The 17,882-nt window shown below is 44.0% G+C and overlaps 1 protein-coding gene across 2 annotated transcripts in view; it reads right to left on the bottom strand.

The window, feature by feature from the left end:
- Positions 1 to 17,882, bottom strand: part of LOC137332085 (uncharacterized) — a 94,088-nt gene that overhangs the window by 54,764 nt on the left and 21,442 nt on the right. The window contains exon 2 of one of the 2 annotated variants that reach the window (XM_067995805.1): positions 10,386 to 10,534. The exons of the other annotated variant lie outside the window; for it this stretch is intronic. The gene's annotated coding sequence lies outside the window, so the exon portion shown is untranslated. The remainder of the gene's footprint in view (positions 1 to 10,385; positions 10,535 to 17,882) is intronic. 2 annotated transcript variants of the gene reach the window in all.

Raw genomic sequence — 17,882 nt, forward strand, 5'->3', positions numbered from 1 at the left:
ATTTTAGGGCTGATGTTAGAAAATTCTTCTTCACACAAAGGGGTCATTTTGACTTTGTGCAATAATGTAAAATGGGTGACAGTCTGTTTTACATCTCACCCGATTTTCATTTCCATTAGGTACGAGAAGCATTTTTCAACAGGAGTGTATTGAGGTTGTCTTTCCATTGAAATACGATGAAACATTTGGAGTAATTTTTTTGTGAAAATATCAATGAGTCAACCATCCATCTTTCCAATACTTCTTTAATACCTAGTGATACGTAATTCTACCTACCTGTTTCAGTTTTAAACTGAATTTTGGGCTCGATGTTACCAGGGCTGCGGGTTCGCGGCGGCGGGGGGGGGGGCGGTGAAATCAGTCTGCCCCCCGCGCGATCGCAGCCTAATTGGATCCACTTACCTGGTCCTCCAGGTTCCCCACTGCTGATCTGCACGTCGGGCGGGCTGCGCATGCGCAGTAAGGTCTGTCAGCTGGAGGAGCTCTATTTAAAGGGGCAGTCCTCCACTGACAGATGCTGCAACAAATAGCAAAAATTACAGCATGGAGCAGCCCAGGGGGAAGGCTGCTCCCAGTTTAATGATGCCTCACTCCAGGTATCAATACATGGGGTGAGGAGGAGGGGGAGGACAGAGATCTTCCCCCAGGCGGGTGGGAGGAAGTGGCCTGCCTCTGCCACCAGGAAGGCCTGGCTCAAGGTGGCAGAGGAGGTCACCTGCACCACCAACATATCGCCCACCTGCATACAGTGCAGGAGGCGCTGCAATGACCTAAGTAGGTCAGCCAAAGTGAGTCCACTTACTCATTCCCCTACACTCTGTCTGCCACATCACCGCCCCCACCCCATATCTCCTTCTGCACTGCCAACACTACTCTGTCACATCACCCCTCATACCCACTCAAACCTCATCCTCATCTTACCTGCACCTACTCACCTCGCCAGTACTCATCCCACCACTACCACTCAACCCAATCCTCATACAATCTCATGGCTCTATCTCATACTCACCCTCTCATGCATCTCTTTCACGGTCAGCCTCACTCAACCTGCCACTACCTGTGCTGCAGCCACAGGGCTTGCATCACCTATGTGCAGTAGGCAGCGTAAGGCAAACGTGTCGTGAGTATGAAGGGGATGCACAAGGGTGTTTGAGGGTTTGTTATGGTTTTTACTTATATTTAATTTCTGACCAACTCACATTACATATTATATTGGCACCACTACTGCCACGTCTTTGCGAATCTTGTCTGGTTTGTGCAATAATGCCCCTTCCTGAGGATCACTATGAAGACCCACAACTGATGCCACCCATTGTGTCACTGCAGAGTGGGTGTAGGTGCATTTGTAGGGCTGTTTTGTGCAGACGACTGAGAGACGTCGGCGATGTCCCCGGTGGCACCCTGGAAGAATGCGGAGGAGAAGTTGTTGAGGGCAGTGGTGACTTTGACAGCGACAGGTAAGAAGATGGTGCTCGGGCCAACTGGGAGCAGCTCGGCATGAAGGAGGCTGCAGATGTCCACGACTACATGTTGAGTGACTCTGAGCCTCCGTGTGCACTGCTGCTCAGAGAGGTCCAGGAAGCTGAGCCTCGGTCTGTGGACCCTGTGGCGAGGGTAGTGCCCTCTGCAACGCATCTCTCTCTGCGTTTGCCCTTCCTCATGCTGTGCAGGTGGATGTGTCACAGCACTCTGTTGTGGAGCTCCACGTGTCAAAGGTGGACGACGTGGATGGCGAGGCTGGTGAGGCTGGTGAGGCTGGTGATGCTGTTCGCCCTCCAAGGAGGTCATGACTGCAGCTACAGTGGCCCCCATCCGGAAGATGTATATCTGAGGGGGTCCGCAAGGTAGGTACATATCTCTGGACCCCGGGGTAAGTGTGCAAGTTGGTGAATTTGATTGTCAGGAGGAGGGTGGTGGAGGCCAAACTTTGTCCCAAGTGACAGAGTGGCCTCCTGCAATGAGTGAGGGTCTCCCCCCACCACCTGTCAAATGGACCTTTGCAGCTTCCACAGGCTGACAGCTGCAACACGTCCATTTCAACTGGGAGTGTTTCCCCCAGTACGGCAAACAGTCCCAGTTGTCTCTTAAATCCCACCCCTCCTCACATAATCCCTTAATCAGGTCTGTTAATGACCTGAAATAGCTAGATAAATATTGTTAAGTGGCACCCCACTGGCTTTAATTGCCTGTGGGAGTCCCACATGTGGGGGCTGTGCGCGCATGTCGGCGCGTCTGTGGGGAACCCGGAAGTGGGCGGGTTGGAGCCGGGCTCCCGACCCGCTCCGGGATTCCCTGATTTTCGGAGCCCCCCCGCCAGGAACGGACCCGATAGCGGGTGCTAAAATGAAGCCCTTTATGTCAGAGAGAAGTTATCTAAGCCTCTCTAAATATTTTAACTCATCCTTCTCGACCTGTCTGCAGCCTTTGACATGGTTTACCACACCATCCTCCTCCAATGCCTCTCCTCCATCGTCCAGGAACTGCGCTCGTCTGGTTCCATTCTTATCTTTCCAGTTGTAGCTGGAGATCACCTGCAATGGCTTCTCTTCCCGCTCCCGCACTGTTACCTCTGGAGCCCCCCAGGAATCTATTCTTGGCCCCCTCCTATTTCTCATCTACATGCTGCCCTTCGGCGACATCATCCGAAAACACAACGCCAGATTCCACATGTACGCTGATGACACCCAGCTCTACCTCACCACCACCTCTCTCAACCCCTCCACTGTCTCTCACTTGTCCGACATCCAGAAATGGATGAGCAAAAATTTCCTTCAACTAAATATTGGGAAGACCGAAGCCATTGTCTTTGGTCTCCGCCGCAAATTCTGTTCCCTTGCCACTGACTCCATCTCTCTCCTTGGCTACTGTCTAAGGCTGAACCAGACCATTCGCAACCATGGCATCCTATTTGACCCTGAGATGAGCTTCCGACCACATATTCGCTCCATCGCCAAGACCGCCTACTTCCACCTCTGTAACATTGTCTGTCTCATGAATTTCTGCCTAATTGAAGAGTGTTCTACTCCATGTCAGATTCCATTCTCTGTAACACTGGAGAGCAATGACCATGCTACAGGATCTTCTGCAGGATTATGACTGGGGCAGCACAAAAGTTGCTAACATGTAAAAGCCAACCCTTCATGTTCATGTCAGGAACACAATCAACAGCTGCAGCAGCATGTTAATAATCCACATCAATATAAAATGTGTGGATTGTTTGGAATACCAATAGTGAAATTTTATCCGCTGCTGCATCTGTTTGTGGGAATGTTTCTTAAGTGATATTGTCATCTGCAACTTTTTCCCTTAAATTCAGAAACTGGGAGATAATCACCACCTGCAGAAAAAGAGTTCTTCGGGCATGTGTTATGCCAAGGAAAAGTCACAAATTTGTCTGTTGGCACAAATCCTAATCAACTGGCTTCAAGACAATAATGGATACTTAGAAGTGAGTTTAAGGCTCTAGTCTGTTTGATGGGATTGGAAGATTTTTATATGTAGAACTAGAACAAAACAGCTAACCTTGTTTAGTCCAGATTGTAATGCATTCCTCTTCATCATGTTCTAAGCTATTAATCTCTCTCTCTCTCTCTCTCTGGTGCCTTGTTTTCTCTGTCATTCTTTTTCTCCCTCCATCTAACAGACTATCAAGTGATTAAACCAAATTGGTGAGAATAAATTAATATAAGATAATATTGGGGAATTGTATTCATGGGATATAAAAGAGATTTGATGAGAACCATGTGGGTTGTAAAATATAAATTGACACAACTAAAATTAAATAAAAAGTATATATTTACATGATGTGGAGATGCCGGTGATGGACTGGGGTTGACAATTGTAAACAATTTTACAACACCAAGTTATAGTCCAGCAATTTTATTTTAAATTCACAAGCTTTCGGAGGCTTCCTCCTTCGTCAGGTAAATGTTCAGGAGCTCCTTGAAGCCTACGCATTTATACATCACAGAACAATACATGGTGTTTACAGACTGCCCCTGCAACTGCCCGTTGCCAAGGCAATCACCATGTTCAGACAGAGAGGTGTCACCTGCAGAACTCCTGAATACACATTCAACAAAAAAACAAACAGGAAAAAAAAACAGAGAGAGGCAGAAACATCCGGAAGGCAGAGAAAGCCAGCAAATGACCCATTATATTAAAAACAGATAACATTTGTTCGCTGGTGGGGTAACGTGTAGCGTGACATGAACCCAAGATCCCGGTTGAGGCCGTCCTCATGGGTGCGGAACTTGGCTATCAATTTCTGCTCGACGATTTTGCGTTGTCGTGTGTCTCGAAGGCCGCCTTGGAGTACGCTTACCCGAAGGTCGGTGGATGAATGTCCATGACTGCTGAAGTGTTCCCCGACTGGGAGGGAACCCTCCTGTTTGGCGATTGTTGCGCGGTGTCCGTTCATCCGTTGTCGCAGCGTCTGCATGGTCTCGCCAATGTACCATGCTCTGGGGCATCCTTTCCTGCAACGTATGAGGTAGACAACGTTGGCCGAGTCACAGGAGTATGAACCATGCACCTGGTGGGTGGTGTCCTCTCGTGTGATGGTGGTATCTGTGTCGATGATCTGGCATGTCTTGCAGAGGTTACCGTGGCAGGGTTGTGTGGTGTCGTGGACGCTGTTCTCTTGAAAGCTAGGTAATTTGCTGCGAACGATGGTCTGTTTGAGGTTGGGTGGCTGTTTAAAGGCGAGTAGTGGAGGTGTGGGGATGGCCATAGCGAGGTGTTTGTCCTCATTGATGACATGTTGAAGGCTGCGGAGAACATGGCGTAGTTTCTCTGCTCCGGGGAAGTACTGGACGACAAAGGGTACTCTGTTGGTTGCGTCCCAGTTCTTTACCCAAACACACGGAACAGCCATGGGGACCAAATTCGCACCCCAATACGCCAACATTTTCATGCACAAGTTCGAGCAGGACTTCTTCACTGCACAAGACCTCCAACCAACACTATACACCAGATACATCGACGACATTTTCTTTCTATGGACCCACGGCAAGGAATCACTAAAGAGACTACACGATAACATCAACAAGTTCCATCCCACCATCAAGCTCACCATGGACTACTCCTCAGAATCAGTTTCTTTCTTGGACACACGAATCTCCATCAAAGACGGGCACCTCAGCACCTCACTCTACCGCAAGCCCACGGACAACCTCACGATGCTCCACTTTTCCAGCTTCCACCCTAACCACGTCAAAGAGGCCATCCCCTATGGACAGGCCCTGCGAATACACAAGGTCTGCTCAGACGAGGAGGAACGCGATGGACACCTACAGACGCTGAAAGACGCCCTAGTAAGAACGGGATATGACGCTCGACTCATCGATCGACAGTTCCGACGGGCCACAGCAAAAAATCGCATAGACCTCCTCAGGAGACCAACACGGGACGCAACCAACAGAGTACCCTTTGTCGTCCAGTACTTCCCCAGAGCAGAGAAACTACGCCATGTTCTCCGCAGCCTTCAACATGTCATCAATGAGGACAAACACCTCGCTATGGCCATCCCCACACCTCCACTACTCGCCTTTAAACAGCCACCCAACCTCAAACAGACCATCGTTCGCAGCAAATTACCTAGCTTTCAAGAGAACAGCGTCCACGACACCACACAACCCTGCCACGGTAACCTCTGCAAGACATGCCAGATCATCGACACAGATACCACCATCACACGAGAGGACACCACCCACCAGGTGCATGGTTCATACTCCTGTGACTCGGCCAACGTTGTCTACCTCATACGTTGCAGGAAAGGATGCCCCAGAGCATGGTACATTGGCGAGACCATGCAGACGCTGCGACAACGGATGAACGGACACCGCGCAACAATCGCCAAACAGGAGGTTTCCCTCCCAGTCGGGGAACACTTCAGCAGTCATGGACACTCATCCACCGACCTTCGGGTAAGCGTACTCCAAGGCGGCCTTCGAGACACACGACAACGCAAAATCGTCGAGCAGAAATTGATAGCCAAGTTCCGCACCCATGAGGACGGCCTCAACCGGGATCTTGGGTTCATGTCACGCTACATGTTACCCCACCAGCGAACAAATGTTATCTGTTTTTAATATAATGGGTCATTTGCTGGCTTTCTCTGCCTTCCGGATGTTTCTGCCTCTCTCTGTTTTTTTTTCCTGTTTGTTTTTTTGTTGAATGTGTATTCGGGGGTTCTGCAGGTGACACCTCTCTGTCTGAACACGGTGATTGCCTTGGCAACGGGCAGTTGCAGGGGCAGTCTGTAAACACCATGTATTGTTCTGTGATGTATAAATGCGTAGGCTTCAAGGAGCTCCTGAACATTTACCTGACGAAGGAGGAAGCCTCCGAAAGCTTGTGAATTTAAAATAAAATTGCTGGACTATAACTTGGTGTTGTAAAATTGTTTACAATTATATATTTACAGAGCTTGTTATATTTGATGTAATTAAAATGACAAATGTATCTCCAATATCAATAACTAAAGTGATAAAAATTATTTTATATATATATTGTATACGCTATTGTGATAGAACTTATTATAGCTTATGGAGCTAAAATCACAGACCTACTTATTGTATATATTACATCATATAAAATTACAACATTATTTAGATAATACATATCACAAATACAGATTTCATTCCAGGATGCATATTAAAATAAGTATGGGTTATATTAAAATCCAGGTCTCCGAGGTGAAAAGACTCCTGAATCTCTAACTCTAATGTATGGTTATACTTACTCGTGTTACATTTGCACTAGATATAAATAATGCATAATAATCATAGCTTGTAAAGTGCAATATATCAAAGTAGTCAATTGCTGGGATTAATAAGGAAATTAGATCAAAACTAAAATCTAAGAAGGAGGCATTTTATAAAATTAAGGCTAGTAATAGGGAAGAAAACTAGAAGAAACACCAAAAGTGGGAAAAAGGCAAAATATGAGATAAGAAGAGCTAAAAGACTGGTAATCAATATAAAGGGAAGTAACATCACTCAATGTAATGAATAACATCGTGTAAGGATGGTACAGCCTCCTGCACATTAAGGATTGACTCAGTAGTCACAAGTCACACCACTCTAAACAAGTATCTAATGCATGAAAGATCAGCAAAATACCACCACCTTCACAGCAACTGAAACTACTTCTGAATGCAAAGGGACCGCTAATGTTGTAAAGGGAAGGCTACACTAAATCATGGAAGTCTTGTGTACCCCTGCAGGATAAGACAGCGTTTAACACAAGACAGGCTATAGCTGTTGGAGAAAGACCTGGGAGAATTCAGTAAGTCACCCCATCGGTCACGGCATGGACAAGAGCAACCTGTCACTACCTCTGCTGAAGCCACAGGGGTAGCACCACGTATGGGTTCCCGTAAACGTAAGGCTAAGGTTTTGTGAGCACAAAGGGGATGCACAAGGGTGTATGACAGAATGTCACGTTTTTGATTTAGTTTTGTTTGTTTTGCAAAGCACATTAAAATTTGTTATCACCACTACTGCCACATCTTTGCAAATCTTGTCTGGTTTGTGCAATAATTCCCTTTTTCTGAGGATCACCATGAAGACCCACACCTGATGACACCCATTGTGTCACTGCAGAGTGGGTGTAGGTGTATTTGCAGGGCTCTTTTGTGCAGACGACTGAGAGACGTCGGCGATGTCCCCGTTGGCACCCTGGAAGGATGCGGAGGAGAAGTTGTTGAGGGCAGTGGTGACTTTGACAGCGACAGGTAAGAAGATGGTGCTCGGGTCAGCCGGCAGCAGCTCGGCATGAAGGAGGCTGCAGATGTCCACGACTACATGTCGAGTGACTCTGAGCCTCCGTGTGCACTGCTGCTCAGACAGGTCCAGGAAGCTGAGCCTCGGTCTGTGGACCCTATGGCGAGGGTAGTGCCTTCTGCGACGCATCTCTCTCTGTGGTTGCCCACCCTACTGCTGTGCAGGTGGATGTGTCACAGCACTGTGTTGTGGAGCTCCACATGTCAGAGGTGGACGGCGTGGCCGGTGAGGCTGGTGATGTTGTTCATCCTCAGAGGAGGTCATGACTGCGCTATGGCGGCCCCCATCCGGAAGATGTACCTTTGAGGTGGTCCGTCCGAAAGGTAGGTAAATGTGTCTGCACACCAGGGTTGAGATTCCAAGTTTATGAATTTTTGTATTAGGTGGAGGGTGGTGCAGGCCATACTTTGAACAAAGTGACAAAGTGGTCTCCTGCAATGAGTGAGGGTCTCCCCCCACCACCTGTCAAATGGACCTTTGCAGCTCCCACAGGCTGGTGGCTGCAACACGTCTGTTTCAACTGGGAGTGTATCCCCCAGTACGGGAAACACGCTCAGTTGACGTGAAAATCCCACCGCTCCTAAAATATCCTCCCAATCAGGTCTACAAATGACCTGAACTATCAAAATAATTGCCTTAAGTGGCACCCCGCTGGCTTTAATTGCCGGCGGGAGTCCCACATGCGGGGGCTGCGCGCGCATCTAAGTGCGTCACTGGGGAACCTGGAAGTGGGTGGGTTGGAGCCGGGCTCCAGACCCGCCCTGGGAATCCCCAATTTTCGGAGCCCCCCCGCCACGAACGCACCCGCTCGGCCATCCTAAAATCGACCCCTAGTTGTTGGACAAGCAGCATGACAATACAGAGGCAGTGGAGGGAATGAGAGAGGTGGTGGTGAGGTAGAGCTGGGTGTCGTCAGTGTACATGTGGAACCTGACGTGTTTTCATATATTACCGAGGAGTGGCATGTAGATGAGAAATAGAAGGGGGGCCAAGGATAGATCCTTGGGGGACTCCAAACTAGTTAGCCCAGCATAAACCACACTTACTTTAGAAAGGGAAAATACCCTAGAAGAAAGAGATAGAATGAGAGTGCAACATTAGAATTTTGTGAAGTAAATGCTTTGGATCCAGACGATGCTTTGTGCAGAGCATTTTTAAAGACCTGAGAGTTCAGGTTTCTGTAATGTTGGTTAGAGAATCTATAGGTGGATAATGGTTAGATTCTCATGGATGTTTTTATTGTACAAGATGGTTAAGAGGGAGAGATGGAAAGGCTGTTACAATGACTGAAATGGTCAGGAGAATGTCTCCATGAGAAGGTTTCTCTAGATGGTTCTACTAGTACAAACTTCACTGCCTTCAGCTCTGTCTGTCTCCTCATCTGATGTCATCCTGCTGCTCTTCTACCTGCTCCACTTCTGTCGATAGCTAGGAAAACCTTTGTCTGATTGTACTGCAGGACTCCTGTTGAGCGAGTCAGGCAGTGAAACTCTGGTTCAGCACATCAGTGGTGTTCTCTATGGTGATAATTGTACCTTTGCTCTGCTGCAATAGATGGTGAATACAGGGGAGTCAAGTGCCACAGCAACAGTGGTTAGCTAAGGTCAGCCAGACCTTGGATAGGAACATAGGTACAGGAGTAGGCCATTCAGCCCCTCGAGCCTGTTCCGCCATTCAATTAGATCATGGCTGATCTGTATCTCTACTCCATTCACCTGCCTTGGTTCCATATCCCTTAATATCCTTACCTAATAAAAGTCTATCAATCTCAGTTTTGAAATTTTCAATTCACCTAGCCTCAACAGCTTTTTTGGGGAGAGAGTTCCAGATTTCACTACCCTTTGTGTGAAAAAGTGCTTCCTGACATCACCCCTGAATGGCTGAGCTCTAATTTTAAGGTTATGGCCTCTTGTTCTGAACTCCCCCATCAGTTTCTCTCTATCTACCTTATCAAATCCTTTAATCATCTTAAGCACCTTAGATCACCCTCTAATCTTCCTTTGCCTTTCTCAAACAATGGTGAAATGCTGGATTGGTGGAAGATAAAAGCATTGTGTGAGCTTTTGGAGCAGAGAAACTGCATTGATTGATTAAGCCAGACAATCAGTGTTCAGATAGTGTGTGATTACCAGCACCAAATAATGCAGTTAAATGCCAGTGAACCTGGCATTTAACTGCATTTTTCTGTGCTGGTAATCACACACTATCTGAACACTAATTAAGTAGTACCTTACAATTCATGTAAGGGGCACTTTTATCTGTTGGAGCTCACAGTCATATGGGTGTCATCAATTATATCCTGCCCCCTGGGAAAATCAGCAAGATGATAAAAACCAAGGGGATATGCTAGTTAATCCTTGGCATCCATTGAAAAAACTATGTAGGCATTTGTCTTGGTAAACAGGGCATCAGTGACCTGGTTGATGCATCCATGCACCGCCGAATAGCTGACAGAGGCAATGTCACCCCTGAAATCCTCCAGTGGCAAAAAGTTGATTTCTGTTGTTATTCCTTTTGGCACTGGAAGAGTTGTGGAGGCTTGATGACCATGGCTTCAGGTCCTCTTTCAGCAGGTAACAGAACTCTGGTACTAATTACCTGATAAACTGAAGCCTCCTTAAGCATTGCTGCACTGAGAGATCCAGGAGTGTTCACCTTCGTCTGTAAACCGACTCAGGTGGGTTGCTCCAAGTCAACACCCTCTTCCTCTGATGTTGTCTCACTACCCTCACATCCAACATTGCTTCCTGTTAATAGAGAAATGATAATGAACATTCGCTCTTTGTGTTCCTGTCCTCCAGGCTCAGTTGGAGTGGAAGGCACACCTGTAGGAGTCGATGAATTTATTTACTCCAAAACACAAGACAATTTGCAGCCAAGTTAGTGCTTGCATTTGTATGAGTCATCACTTTCAGGAGAGGAGATAAAAGGGAAAGAAATGTTGGGGGAAAATAATCATCTTAAGTATCTGGGAATGGGTTTGAAGGTTATAGGGGTTATCATGGCCTGAGATGAAAGGTGATTGTTGTCTGTGGAGATTAGAGATGGCTTGATATTCTGAAGTTTGATTAATTATTTTTGAAAAACAGAGAGTATTTGTGCAAAACATTTCTTCAAGAGATTAAATAGTCCATGATATGATAGATTGTACAGGGATTTTAAAAGGCTTTCTGATTGCAGAGATAGAGAGAGAAGAAGGAAACATTAAAATAAAGGAGAAAAACAAAAAAAAAACCATTTGCATCTCTTACATAACTATATGTCTCCTAGTAAGTCTTGCGGAAGACAACATTCACCCCCACTATTAAGAATAAAAGCAAAATACTGCAGATGTTGGAAATCTGAAATAAAAACAGAAAATGCTGCAAATACTCAGCAGATCAGGCAGCATCTGTGGAGAGAGAAAAAGTGTTAACGTTTCAGGTAGATGACCTTTGGTTAGGACTGGTCATCTTAAGAATCTTCTTTTGAGTCTTGACATTAGCTACCAAAATACAGCTTCAAAATGTATACACCAACCCATACCCAACTACCTTCTAGTAGATACAGGAGGGAATAGCACATTTGTCAAATAAGCATGTACCCACTAATTGCTAATTCATCACAAATAGATGCAAACAGTTGAATTTGAGTTAACAAATGAAGGTAAAGACTTAAGTACTTCAGATAAAATACTAAGATTTGGCATTTTTTGTTGGGGTAGGTAGGAAATAAAAGGTCCGGTCCCTGAAATTCATGGGGCGGGGGTGTGGGGGGGGGGAGGAAGAGGAGGGGGGAGAGAATCTGGTGTGGACTGGAACTTCTGCCTGCCCATACCATTTCCAGCACAACTGGGCACCCACTTGATCGAGAGGAGGAACTTCACCGTGGCACTTTGCTGCAACATGTGCAGTCTTGCAGAGATCTGGGAGAATAAGAGTGCTGCTCTACTTTCTTTTACTGGTTTTGGCAATGCTGAAGGCAGTTGGGCATTTTTTAAAAAGTTACAGTCAATGGCTCTAAGAATGCTGGGTGCTCAGGGCTCTTCAGCATCCCCGGTGTCCAGCGTTGCTAAGGAAGTAACTGAGGAAGCCATGTTCTATTGTCCTCATTTACATCACATGGTAATACACCCACACATTTGTGAGTCAGTACATAATGTATCCACGCCAAAACATACCATGATTTGTGACAGGTCTGAAAAGGGAGGGAACCTTGGCAGATCTGGATTCCACCTCAAATTTCATCCCCAATTGGTAATCGTTCGTCACATAACCATCCCTAGCCCCAAGAACTTAGGGGCCGTAATTTCTCAGCTCTGTCACACTCAGCTATTGAGTTATGCAATATGAGCAGCAGTGAATCTTCTGATGATTGGCCAAATATATTGGCAATATACTAGACCAGGAAAAACAACAGTGAAATCGTGACAAGGATAAATACCTTTCAACAAAGAAGAAAATAAACCGACAGTTGAGTAGTCTTTGGTTGACTGCTGGTGTGAACTAATTGGGTTGTCATTGCTTTTTATAAACTCTCTTTGCTTACTCATTGTAAAAAAAAATGACTAGGAAACTACAGATGTCAAAACTTTACCTTAATCAAGAAGCTCTTTGATCAAGCCAAATCTCAATTTGCATTGAATCTTAACTAAACAGCTGTTGCTCACATTAATTATCTAAGAACATAATAAGAATGTCTTTTCTCCAGATAATTTCAGAATTCCAATTCTTAACAACTCACTATTGCACACAATCTGTGCAGCATTAAACCAGTAATTCTAGAAAATTCATGTATGACGCGTTTTGTGATCAACATTACAGATGACTAGAGTTTATATTCCAATTGCTACAATTGTCTTGGTAAAGATAATTATAAAAGGGACTTGAAAAGCAAATGGATCACATAGTTCTTTGTCAATTTTTGTTCCAGCAAAATTCTTTGGCGCCGAATAATATCAAAGAAATGAATTATAAAAATAAATGAACTCAATTAAAGCGGTGATTAATTTGGATCATGCTTGTGGATAAACACTCGCTTAGGGTAACCTGCTGTGATATGCGTTGCACTAGTGAGGCAGCTTTGCTATGCATCTCCCGTTACATTTCCCAGTCAAGCCACAGCACCTTTAAATGCCAAAATATGACTACTGTCTTCACCTTCATTTTCTTCACGTGAATGACAATCATGTACTTTAGTGAGTTGACTAAAGCAGATGATATGTAAGGGCGAAGTAAATCCTCCTGTTCGGGACAGAGTTCTGGCTGCTTAGGATTTCCATCTTCCCCTCGAGATCCACCCCAACCTTGACCCATTTTCCTGGTTTGGGGTTCATTCTATTTGCAGAGCAGGCTCCCGCCAGGATTACACCGTCAACGGGATGTTGCTGCAGCACCAGAAAAGGCAACGAGGGATCTCAAAGGGGCAGAATGGCAGCAATATTCCCACTGAGACTGAGGCCTGCAGCAGGAAAGTGCTGGGCCCAACCTAGAAGAAGGGGAGGCCACTATAGTGGTAAACTCAGGACCTGTACAGCCACTTCCCAGGGCCTACCATGATCTTCCACATGGGAGCACCAGGAGCAGCGGTAAACGGGACGAATGGGAAGCAAATCCTCTGGGGACTCAGGCCCCATCCCCCTGACACCATTTACATGCAGCAGGCCAGGAAGGAGCAGCCAGTGGTGGTCCTTAGGGATGGGGGGAGGGTGGAATCTCAATTGGGATGGTGAGGCAGTGATTGGCCTCACAGCCCGAATTTTCCCTCCTTCTCCACTGCGATCCTGCCGCGTTTAAGAATTTCCCCTGTGTTCTTCACTGGGTTTCATTCTCTTCAATGAGTTGGGGTATACTGCTGCCTTAACAAAGCATTTTATACATTTATCGAATGGAAATGAAAATCAGATGCTTTCTATAATGGGCCGCTGATCCACAATGCTAGTTTTGCACCGAGGCGGCAGGTTGAAAATCTATCTCATTTTTTTTCAATATAATGCAAGCATAAGTATCTTTTAATGAACAGATGGTCAGACTGCACCTTGAAGCTTCAGCCTGATAAGACTAAACTTTGAATTCCAGCATCTCTGATTAATCACAGTGATTAATGCAATGCCATGTACTGCCCTGTGTTTGTGGATCAGTCTTCCCCTCCTTGACAGGAACTTGTTGTAAATGAGCTGCTACTTAATATTGTGTTTATAATGTCTTTTAATTACCAATTTAATAATATCTACCAACTGTTAGCCTAGTAAACTAACAAGTGTTCTGCATACAGGTAGTCAAATTTAAAGTCAAAAATGCTCATCATCATCATTGATAACATTATTGTCTACAAAGCATCATCTATTGATCAGTGGTGGAAAATTAGAGGCCTATTTTCAGATGGCAGATGAAACTCATCACTTGTTCCTAGACTCAGTACAGTCGAAGTCATTCAGAAGAGTGGACTTGATTATGATAGCCTACTCCATATTTAGCTTGGTAATAGCAGGTTACATCCCCATGGATAATGCTTATTAATGAATTCCTTCTGTACTATCTTAGAATTCTCCCATTTTAAAATCATCCAAATCTATTAATGGGTGATGAATGGGAAAACAAGACACTGCCTCTTACTGTGTTTTTTCACCTTAATCCCAGTAGACAATATTACCTGTTTTTCGAATATGGGAACACTTCCAGGTCAGTTATGGTATGGGTCATGTTAGAGTTCACCTCATATGAAAGTTCCCATACAAAGAACAGTGTTTGATACCTCATTTAGTTTACAAATTGAGTATCAGAAATTTGGATGAATCGGACATTTTTTCAAATGAAATCTGGTGAACTTTTAGCCCAAGACCTAAACCAATCCAGGTTTTCTGAGGAGAAAATGGCATATGGATTCAACATATAAATTGTGACTACCTGGTACTACCCAATAGTTCCTAAACTCCCATAGCAAGCTCACCCATCTGTGCCTCAGGTCTCGTCCTCTGCCTACCTCTGCTGCATGGCAATTGGCTAATGAAAAATAAAGAGGATTTTTTTTTTCTATTTTCCAATTATACCTTAGTATGAATGGGGTAGCTTCACAAGCCAATAGGAAACCAGATATAGTTCATGGAACTTAATCTAAGGTTCAATTCAATATTGAAAAAGAAAGAACTTGCATTTATATAGCACCTTTCAGGACGTCCCAAAGAGCTTCCCAGCCAATGAAGTACTTTTGAAATGTAATCACTGTTGTAATGTAGGAAACGCGGCAGCCAATTTGGGCACAACAAGGTCCCACAAACAGCAATGTAATAATGACCAGATAATCTGTTTTTTAGTGATGTTCGTTGAGGGATAAATATTGGCCAGAACAAAGTACAAAACATTTATTGAGATCCTCTATTAAATCTTCCAACAACTTTGCTCTGTATGCTGAATAATTGATGGTCTTCAAGGTCAGATATTCTCTTAAAATATGTCAGTAGCTCTTCGTTCAGTCAATTTGCTTGGATAACCCCAATAGCAGAACCACCAGAGGGCACTGCTAGCCATTTCAATCAGTCTGTAATTTAACCTTCTGTTCAGCATCATGAGTCATTCTGCTCAAACTGAAGACATAGTCAACTACATATGGCTGCATTTTGAATAAACTGTTAACTGCTTGTCCTATGTTATGCACCTTGTAATGTCTCACTGCTACTTGTAAACCACTAATTAATGGGACAATAAGATGTTGCTGCTCACTATTTCTCCTACCCTGTAGCCTAACAATTTTATCTATGAGGTATTTTAAGGTCAGTTCTGGGTAGAGCAAATGTCCATCTGATATAAAAGTCTCTGAAATAAATGTAAATGATCCTAAGATCCAACTCACAAGAGTCCAATCCCCAATCCAGGATTTGATAATCTAGGCTGACACTCCAGTGCAGAACTGAGGCAGTGTTGCAGGTGCCATTCTTTGGATCAGACATTAATCTGAGATTCCCTCTGTTTCAGTTGTTCATAAATCTATTGGAGAAGATCAGAGAGTTCTCCCAGAATCTAGGCCAACATTCTTCCCTGAACTAACATCACTGAAAACAGATTAACTGCTCTTCTTATTGTTGTGTGTGGAATGTTGCTGTGTGCAAAATGGCTGCACTTCAAAGGAATTTATTGCACATGAAGTGTTTTGAGACATTTCTGAGAGATAACATAAGGTGTTATATAAATGCAAGTTGTTTCTTCTTTCTTTTCTGTGGCACAAGCCTCTCCATAATAATTTATACCATCAGGTTAGAATTTCCTTTCATCATGCACTCTAGCAGACACAGGGGGATACCGGGGCTAAAAAGAGTTAAATTACGACGACAGGTTGCATAGACTAGGCTTGTATTCCCTTGAGTATAGAAGACTAAGGGATGATCTATTTGAGGTGTTTAAGATTATTAAAGGATTAGAGAGAAACTATTTCCTCTGATGGGGGAGTCCAGAACAAGGGGGCATAACCTTAAAATTAGATCTAGGTCATTCAGGGGTGATGTCAGAAAGCACTTCTTTACACAAAGGGTAGTGGAAATTTGAAACTCTCTCCCACAAAAAGCTGTTGAGGTTGGTCAATTGAAAATTTCAAAACTGAGATTGATAGATTTTTGTTATGCAACGGTATTAAAGGTCACGGAACCAAGGCAGGTAGATGGAGCTAAGATGCAGATCAGCCATGTCGAGGGGCTGAATAGCCTACTCCTGTTCCTATGTTCCTATGATAGTATTTGTGGGTCACAAATTAATATTAATTGTATGTGATCTACTGAATGTATGTTTATTTTTTAAATCTGTTTATAATTTCATAATTTTAATATGCATTTATCTACATGATAGTATTAAATTAATAAGCCGGCTTACCTCAACATATCTGTGTAGGAACAATGTTGTTCCAACAACTCTGTTCTTTAATGTGTTAGTTGTTGTAAATTGGGAAGATATTAACAGCTGTTTTTGATGAAAGCTGTTTAATTACTTATGTTATTAATATGTAGCAAGTTTCCAGAAGGGACTGAATGATATTAAGAAAATTCAATACAATATTAGTAAAACTCTAGTTAACTATAGGCCTGAATTCTCTTAATCCATGTGACAAAAATGATTCATTATGATGCAAAATTATTCAGTGTGACTGTATATATAAGAAATTTTCATGTGGAGTAGGATTATCTATCTGAATAATGAAAAATTCTTATCTTAAACTATTCAAACCTTAATGGTGGATTAACTAAAGAGTCACTGGAAGTTTATGAGACTTGTGGTTCTTCTCCTGCTGGTTTTATAATAAAATCACTCTGTGTTTAATGTAACGTGAAATTTGATGGTTACCTGTAGTGTTTCTGCTCCTAAAAATAGCTCAGAGTCTTTTCTTCATTGTGTCAAATGATTGAGATACATCTGGGTTGAAGCCCAACCTTCTTAACCCTACCTTCAGAAGAGCATTTCCTACAGTAACCAGCATGACATTTCTACTGCCAGCACCGGTCATCTTTTATGTTGCTTGAGACCAATTTAAAGCAATCAGTCATTTTGTAATTCAGTTTCAGGGTGAGCGTACAGCAGTGCCGAGTAGCACAGCAGCGAATAGTAACCGACAGACACATGGAATTATACATAGCATTTCAGACCAGATAGCAATACGCAGCAGTGCAAAGCAACTCAGTGCCTGGTCAATGTCAATTACAAAATGATTGAAACTACACCCTGAATCCATGCTGATTCTGCAACGTCACTCACTGACTTGAGCCCGTTTCTGACATCAATTGCATCACTCTCCAGTGACTCTGACCTAAAGAGGAACTGGGCAGGGAACTGAAATTCATTTCTCCTATCAGGAAGGTGGATACTACTTTACGTTTAAAGTACTGCATTTTCAGCATTGAGGATTTGCAGGTTTCTCTGACAGAGATTACTTTTGTTAAGGTACAGATAGTTTCCATACAGAAGACTCAGGTCCATTAAACAATGTATTGAAACTTCCCAAAAACACCACATACAGATACGCGCGCACGAACAAACATTATGGCACCTGGCTGTTTGTCAGGTGGCTCTAATTGACTAGAAAGTGTCCTTTAGTCTTAGGGCTTTTAGTCTGAATAGAACAAGAAATTACAGAAAG

Source organism: Heptranchias perlo, chromosome 14 (assembly GCF_035084215.1).
Source record: "Heptranchias perlo isolate sHepPer1 chromosome 14, sHepPer1.hap1, whole genome shotgun sequence".
NCBI classification, from domain to species: Eukaryota; Metazoa; Chordata; class Chondrichthyes; order Hexanchiformes; family Hexanchidae; genus Heptranchias; species Heptranchias perlo.